Genomic DNA, 9,292 nt, shown 5'->3' on the forward strand with positions numbered 1-9,292 from the left:
AGCAGAAAGTCCCAGGTTCGATTCCTGGCCCTGGCTAATTAGTGAGGGGTCCCTATGCAATACACCTAATTGAAAACTGAATCTCTCCCACGGGATCTAACAGGTTGAATTATTATTGAAGGTGATAGCCATCTGTAGCTCAGCATTGGAAAAATCAAACATGTTTGTTGACAACAAGTGTCTGGAATTGAGCCCCACCTCAGCATACATCTAGATAGGACACTGTCCTTCAAGCAACACTTAGAATAAGTTAAGACCAAGGTGTCATCAAGGGTTTCACTGCATGACCTTCACGGCGAGTCGCTGCCAAGACACTGGATTTACAAATATCCACTCAAGCCCTGGGTGTTCTCTGCAGCTAAATGCAGCGCCCCATCCAAGTGCTGAAGTCCACATGTCAAAAAGGTTGTGGTTGCCATCAACAGCTCCCTCCACATCATAGCTGGTTGCTTGTAGTCCACCCTGTGTTCAACCTGCCAGTCCTGGGATGACACCAGGCAGCCATCGATGGGAGGCTGCTACCCTCGCCCTGGCAAGGAAAGCCCAGAAACCTGACTGGCACATCCTGCATGCTATACCACAACGACAGCAGCACTTCCATCCCTACTATAAGACAGCACAAGAGATGTTCTTTCCATGAGGACATACTGTATCTATCAACGCATGGCTGACGAGATCTTGGAAGCAGGAGTGGGAGACGGCCGGTCCCACACAAATCCATCAGTACATTTGGTACCCAGGGGATGCCTGAAGGCAATGGACCCTCCTGAACCGCCTACCCACTGGGGTTGAATCATCAATGAAGTGGGGCCTGGCAAACACCTGCATAAGCCTGCCTCTTCGACGAATAGGACCAGCAATGTGATGTTAAGCTGGACATCTGACATATAGCCTACAGAAATGGCACTTCACTTGGTTATACTTTATTTTTTCACAAGCTGCATCCAGTATAGTTTCTGGTGGATTGTGGACAGTTCTGAACCTTTTGTGTGGAAAGAAAACATGTATGTGCATGTGCGTCAATGGGGGAAACCTATTTTGGGCATTTTTCAATTATGTTCCCCTACTTGGATTTCCTAGGACTTTTGATTAGTGACATGTTTATGAAACAAAAAAAGTTGAAAGAGTTTGTATTGCAATTTGTTTGAGGTTAAACCCTAGATTGCCTAGGTTTGTGTTGTTCAAATATAAAAAAAAATACATTGCCCTTTAAACTTGTAGATCTATGTTACTTTCAAACAGCTGATGTATTTCGGTGTGAACTGGTTGCACTGATTTAGCCATGCAGGCTTGCAGCCCTGCAGTGACAACCATGGAACATCCTCCACTTTGCACTGCAGTTATACTGCCTTATATACCTTTGACTGTGCACATTTCATTGGCATGTTGTAGCTAGTGCACACCGATGCTATTCTTTCAGTATGCTATGCACCTCGATCGCTGCAGCTCACAGTGCTATGTTAATACCAATAAGACACCCTGAGGGTGAGACGCGACCTCGCCCTGAAACAACAGAGCTTCTTAATACGGCACAGTTAAGAAGCAGGAGTTAAACTAGGCTACTAATCTATTAATCACTGGGTTGTTGATAACGCACGCCCTGGACGTCCTCAAAGGGGCCTGCCAAGCCATATATGGAGATCTATAGGGGTTTGATGAGGTCAGAATGAATTCTGTACTGGCCATATATAGCGTTGAGTGTAAAAGAAGGGCCTATGCAAATATCTCTCTCTCTTTCTCTCTCTCTCTCTCTCTCTCTCTCAGTCTCTCTCTCTCTATATATATATATATATAATATCACGGACATATACGTAGCCTACAACCTGAAGACTGCAGCTTTAAAGTGGGAGATTCTTCCTGTGACGTCAATGCCTAACAAGTGAGGCAGCCATCAGGAGGAGAAGCCAGCGATCTCCCCCCCCCCCCCCTTTCCCCCTCTGAATATGAGTCCATGTCAGTCCACACAAAACACACACAGGCTATTATAGTAGCCTAAACTGAATGAAATGGCGTCCGGGGCTATGGTGTTTAACATAAAAGAATAGAGCAGTAATAATTAAGCTACAAATGCATGAAGACAGACTATCCGATATGAGTGGAGGTTCTTTGGAGTGTGCGATTTATTTCGTACGCGCACGCCGTAGCCTATACGCTATCAAGACATTGTTGCATAAATATAGGCCTATGCACACCTCTGAAATCAATGTGCAGCAGGTTATGACGGCGAGCACGCGCATTACCCTCCCCCCCGTGCGTGCATGTCTATGAAAAGTAGGTTATTCATATTTTTACTTGAGCAAAACCATTGCAATGTAGAAATAGGCTACTTCATTTATACGTAAAAGTCCGGATTTCAAAATATGCAAAAGTAGGCTACGTCCTATAGCCTACTAAAAGTAGTCTTATCTATTAAACTATAATAGGCTACTCATTATGCAGAATGTCCCATACATTCCACACGTTTTATTTTCCTTATTATTATAAACGTGTCATATTTACCTTTGAGATGTAGTTAAAGTAGGCCTACTGAGAACTGGCAATTAATTAAAATTCAAAATTGTACTTGTAGGCTACAGCATTGCCCATCTACCTACAGTGCAGAGAGATAGACGTGCACACGCATGCGGTATGCACGTGCACGTACGCTCGACATTCCTCCCGAGGAACCTCTGGTAGTTTTTCTTTTTTTTTTTCATCACGCTGCGAGTTAAAAATAGAAACGTGGGTTGGATCGTGATCCAGAAATAGATAGCGGGGGCATCTCTCCTATAAAAGCCTCTTCCATTCAAGAGTACAGTGGATGCAAACCGCTTGAGCTGCTTTGTGTTGGAGAAACATAATATACCTTTTTTAATATTTTTTATTTTATTCTTTTTTGTGGGGGGGGGGGGGGGGGGGGGGGGGAGACTTTTTGTGGGGCTTTAACGAGACCATCCGTTTTGCTACAATGGTGAGTTGTGAATCAATACCCTGCCGTATATTTATAACTGGACCTGTTTGCTACAAACATTAAGGCTTCTTTCGTTTTTTAGTGTTTGAAATGTTCAACTAGCCAAGGCTATACTGCGAAACGTTGCCGGTTCAATCTGGTGGCCTGTGAAGTGAAGGGAGAATGTCTTATTGGAACAAGTGTAGCTATATCAGCATTTCGCGACAAGGATGTTTGCCTAAATTATACTCCGTGCAGGCTTTAATGGTGTGAAGACAGTGTTTCTTTCTTTGCAGCTGTAACAGCTAGGGAATCACCCTCATATGAGATAGTAGCCTACGGTATGGTGTGTAAATCGATTATTATTTATTTTTTTATATCCTTTTGCTCACAATACGAACCTTTCCTTCTCTCCGGAGTGGAGACACATAGAAACAAAGCCTGTGTTATTCAATGGTTAAAAAAAATTAAGTTGAACATGAAGTTGGTGTTATAGCCTCCTAGGCTCCTATAGTCCTGTGTATGTGAGCCTCATCCTGCACTGTAGAACCACGGAGCTGTCCTTCTTGCCGTGGAACTGACTGCTGAAGTCCTTCGCCAGAAGTAGTAGGGAGCTGTCTTCTCGCGGTCGTGCTGAAATTAACTGGGACGTAGCAGGGAGCTGTCCTCTCGTGGCTGGTGCTGAAACGCTGAAGGGGCTCAGGGCAGGCGACTCCTTTTAGATGTAGACAGTAGACACTCGTGTCTCCCGAATCTCCAGGCAATTAACACTATTGGTTTAGCATCATTATTGGTCCAGAACGTATGTTGAAGTGCAATTCTTTGCTTAGTGATGGATTGTGAATGTGATGTATTTATTCATTTTAACACTCACAGGTTTAGGGGGTGGGTGTGTGTGTGTGTGTGTGTGTGTGTGTGTGTGTGTGTGTGTGTGTGTGTGTGGGGGGGGGGGGGGGGGGGGGGGGGGGGGGTGTATAGCACTGCTTTTTCACATCCAGTGCTGTGAGAAATGGACAGATCGCATCCTAGATACTATAGTACCTACATCCATAGCTTCGAATAATTTGATTCCTGCTTGCGGATTTCAGTGCAAAGAGCACCGCTGTCTCGAGTCGTGACTCCTAAAGTGAGTGTAACGCGCGTTGCTGCGTCAGTGACTCCGTCTGGCTCCGTGCGCTCGAGACAGATGGGGGAATCGTGACCGAGTGGAAACGAAGGGAAGAAAAGGGAGGATCAGCCAATGAAAGACACAAGAGGGTGGGGTCGGATACTTTGAGAAGTCGAGGTTTAGAGCCGTATTTTGCAATCCTTGGCAAAACGCGCAAAGTTCACCCATTATCAGTGATTGACTACTACCACTACAGGGTAGGCCTATATAATTGGATGCACGATTAGTCTGTCATTATCTGAAAATGCATTATCACATTAGCATATTTCATTGTATTAATTTATTTTTAAATGTGAAGCTGAAAATAACCTTTTTGTAGTGAATGATTGAATGCTGCTTCAAAAGGGTCTACCTGTAGAACAAATAATTATAATGTCGAAAGAAAAAGAAAGACATATCTTTAGTACATTTAAGTTAACTAATATGGGCCTAATAAATCAGGTAATCAGAATCATAGTTATTGTTATTTTGACCATGCAATGTATCAGTTATAGGAGATACCGTCCAAAATGTCACTGTTGTGCATCCATAACCGATATATGTTAATTACCCTTTTTCATGTTTATTGTTGCATGTGGCATTTTTCTATTATGGGGTCCTGAAGGTAGCCTGGGAGGATTACTCTGGTTAATCCTCTCCAATTAAAGGAGTATAGTTCACCCCAAAAAAATTACTTATTTTCTATCAGTTATGCACCCCATGAAGCCTTGAATTCATGGAAATGTTTTGTTTTTGTCACATTTCTGAGCCAATAATTTGATGACCGGTGGAGACTCGAAGAGTCTCCTTAAAGAGTATAGTCTCCTATATTGACCGATGACCAGTCATCAAATTATTGGCTCAGAAATGTACCCGTGCGAACTGAGCGGTGGAACTATAGTTACTGTGTTACTGTGTTATAATACTGTGTTATAGTGTGTGTGTGTGTGTGTGTGTGTGTGTGTGTGTGTGTGTGTGTGTGTGTGTGTGTGTGTGTGTGTGTGGTGCCTTGGAGCCAAGCACAGTTGTTGACTTAAGCAGCTGCAGGGTCAATAGGTCCTACTCAGACAGGGGTCAAAGGTCCATACTCAGGCCGACATCCGGACGGACGGAAAGACACACACATCGCTGAGCATTGGAGACAATGTGACACCACTCAGAAATCTCCATCAATTCAAGGTAATTAATTAAGGTAAATTAATTTATATTTTTTTGGGTGAACTCCTCTTCTAATTGGAGAGGACATTTAGTAAGTAATCCTTCCAGGCTACATTGGGACCCCATCATAGAAAACTACACGAGAGATACGTTTGAGTGGAAATGAAGTCAGAGGTGTAAATAAGTACCAATGCAACATGGCAAAGGGCTATTCATGTATTCATATACCGATATATCAGTTATGGATGCACATAACTGATACTTTTTTAGAAGTTAGGCATCTCAATAAAGTGTCATTTTAATCACATCATACCTCATTCTTATCGAGTAGGCCTACACATAGAATGACAGCTTTTTGGTAACATTGATTTGTCTTTCCCACTCCCTTACATTTTTTTCAAACCTTCAGATAGTAAAATAAATATAAATTTTCTCCCTTTTATATATTATATCCCAATTTGGTAATAAGACAATTCCCAGCCCCCCTGATTCTCTGAGTGTCCATCCCCGCTAATCCCCACAGTAGGTCATTGGGAGGGTGAAGATGGTCACAAGTCTTTTCCGATACCCGAGCCATCAAGCCACCAGCTTCTTTTTACCTGACAGTTAAGAGCTTCACTAGGGGGGGCGTAACGCATGTGGAGGAACACGCTATCCCCCCAGTTACAATAGTGACTTTTTGGACTTTTTGTGGCTGCCCCATTCACTGCGTATTACATGTAGATAGAAGCAAAGCTGGAAAGATCTTCTTCAGGAATTACACAAAACAAAACAAACAGAAACTGCTTCGATTAACCATGAGTTCAATTTATTATCATTATTATTATCATTATTATAATTATTATTGGTTCTAAATATGGGTTTCGATATAATGTAAATGCCGTTGAATTGCATAGCCCTATACATAAGTGCAATACAATGGTATAGTGTTCTTGACAATGGGATTTCACCTAATCCTGACATCCCAATTTTGTATTATAGGTGAAAATATACAATTTAGTGACAATAAACAAATTTAATGAATTTGTGAGTTTGTAGATCTGTTATTTTTTAAATAAGTTAGATATCTATGTGGTTACGTCAAGTGGCTCAGTTGTTCCATTCAAGTAGAATGCGTGTTACTGCAAAGCAGTGTCAATCCAATGGCTGCTTCTTAAATGTTTTACTGTCAGCACAAATAATTAACTACAGAATGCTTCAAAAATATGTTTTTCTTTTTTAGCACGAGACACAAGATGACTTGTGGCTGCGATGGATCTATTTTGGATGGTGTAATTGACTGGATCTGGAGCACAATGTCTGTCACGACTCTTTTTGCGGTCTGGGCTTGCTGTGCATAACGTCACTCTGGGAAGCCCTTACCCCAAAAAGCATTTGTGGAGGACTCACACGTCCACTGGTGTTCACATGTTGCCAGCATACGTCAGAGGCAGTGTAAGAAGTGTACTGACATTTACTTAGGTAAAAGTATCAATATCGCCATGCAGAAAATACATGGTAAATGGACTGCATTTATTTATTTATTTTTATTATATTTTTTATCCCACGATTTTGTAACCCATTTTCACCCCTGTGTCAATCATCTACTGTGATCCTGGGCTCTACACACTCTCCGCCAACCTGGGGAGAGCAACGGACTTAACTCATGCTTCCTTCATGCTTGAGTGTCCAAGTTGCTCCTTTACACCTGACAGGGGGGAGTTTCCCTGGTTGGACGTAGCGCGTGGAAGGAACACGTTATTCCAACCAGTTCCTTTCCCCTCCATCAGGCGCCCCGGCCGGCCAGGGGGAGGCAGTTTAGAGACCAGGATTACTGCATGTTTTTGTGAGGGTACCTACCCTAGGGGACACGGGGAGAACATGCAAACTCCATACAGAAAGGCCCCTTGGACTGCATTTTTAAAGTGCTTTACAATGTCTCTCCCCCCCCCCCCCGATAGGGAAAACCATGCAAGGCACCAAGCTAAGCTGCTCATCGGGAGTTCATTTTAGGGGTTCAGTGTCTTGCTCAAGGGAAATTCGACACTTAGCCCGGAGGAGCCAGGAATCAAACCTTTGGAACCTTTGGATTCCAAGACAGTCGCTCTACCTCCTGAGCCACTGATAACCTAATTAGCTTAATGTGCAGCATTGTTTTCTCACTCAACAAACAAACCAACATACAATGTGTATCTGCACATGCTCTAAATATAAGTAAAAGGTCTGGTATTCCAAATTAAAGTACTCATCATGCAGTATGTCCCATTTCACAAGTTTGTATACCATTTTTGTATACCATTTTAAAAGTAAATAGGGTTGAAGTGTATGTACTTGAGTACACCACTGGTCAGTAGGTTGATGCAATAAGGGAGTACAGATCTCCAGTGCATGTAGCCCTCTGCATGGACTACACGTGTGGCACACGTGTAGTTTCAAATATGTCCCTATCAAGTGGCTGTGCACACGTCGTGTGCACACGTCGTGTGCACATGAGCCACTTGATAGGGACATATTTGAAACCAGGTCCCCAGGATGTGTATTTGGTTTCTTTTTTCAGGCCAGTTTTGAAAGAAACAAGTGATACACATCCTTTAATGGATGTGTCAGGGCATTCCACATTTTGATGGCAGAGTAGTAGAATGAGAATTTTCACGTTTGTTCTCAATGTGGGTGATACCAGATCAAATATGCGACCCAATCCAATGTAATCATATAGGCCTATACCAGGGGTTCCCAAAAGGTAGATTGTGATCTACCAGTAGATCTACCAGTAGATCACACAGGCTGTGCAGGTAGACCACATGACATGCCCCTAAAAACTATAATTTTAATAAAAACAAAAACTATTTTTGTCATCTCCCACTTGAATTAAAGTGACTTATTTTAATTAAATTCATTTCACCCTCTATTTCCCATTCCAAGTGCGTTTGCCTAATATGTAACTATTTTCAGCAATGGGATAATAGGCCTATATATTTTTTGGTGGGTAGATCTGGTTGAGCTGGTCATCTTGAAAGTAGCTATCAAGTCTAAAAAGTGTGGGCACCCCTGGCCTATACTGTACATATACCACCCTTCTAAACTCATCTCATGTTCTCTGTCTACATTTTCAGATTTCCTTTCCTCTAGGCCAGTGGTTCCAAAAACTGGGATTACCCACATTATTGTGGGCAGTCCTCAGGTGATTAGCTTAATGTGCAACATTGTTTTCTCACTCAACAGTAAACAAACCAACATACAGTGTAAGTGTATATCTGCACATGTCCAAGATTACTTTTTTAATAGACCATTATCAAATATTTACGTACGAAAGAGGCAAACGTTGCAAAAATGTGCTAATATACAAGCACACAACACTGAGTGAGGCGTTGTGAGCCTGTAGTTTGGCTATTTTCACAATATTTATCTGTGGAACAGAGTAAAAAACTAAATGTAATGTCTACAAGTCGGGTTGTTAGTGTGGGGCATCCCAGTTCAAATATGATTATGTTGGGGGTCGCGGCCTCAAAAACTTTGGAAACCCTGCATGGCTCTAGGCTATGAAAAAGCCTAGAGAACGGGGGTAAAATAATTGCCAACTTTATTTAAGTAGCCCATGCAAAATGTATTAAGTTAAAAATGTATAAAGAATCTTTTTAAATTAGATCTGATCTGAAAAAGGAAAATAATTATCAGATAATTGTAGTGGAGTAAAAGGTACATTAGTTGCTTCTGAGATGCAGTAGTGAAGTAAAAGTATATTGAAATTTGAAAATGCTCCAGTTAAGTAGGTGCATACCTCAAAATTGTACTTAAGTACAGGAGGCTACTTGAGTAAATGTACTTATTTTTACACCACTGGTTCAAACCCGACCGCAACGATATTTTAGATTTGGTATTTATGGTTATTATATTATATTATGCTCCCTTAAACAAGGTTGATCTCTGTGTTGCTGCATTTTATTAACTTAAAAGCACCGTAAATATTTTACACTCAATAGGGACCACTCCCGTCGCATGTTGATGATGTCATATCTCCATTTATTTTGATGTTAAGAAAATAGGAAGTACAGTAGATATTTCAGTATGTTCTGTGCATG

This window comes from Protomyctophum bolini (assembly GCF_963924005.1).
Source record: "Protomyctophum bolini genome assembly, chromosome: 1".
NCBI lineage: Eukaryota > Metazoa > Chordata > Actinopteri > Myctophiformes > Myctophidae > Protomyctophum > Protomyctophum bolini.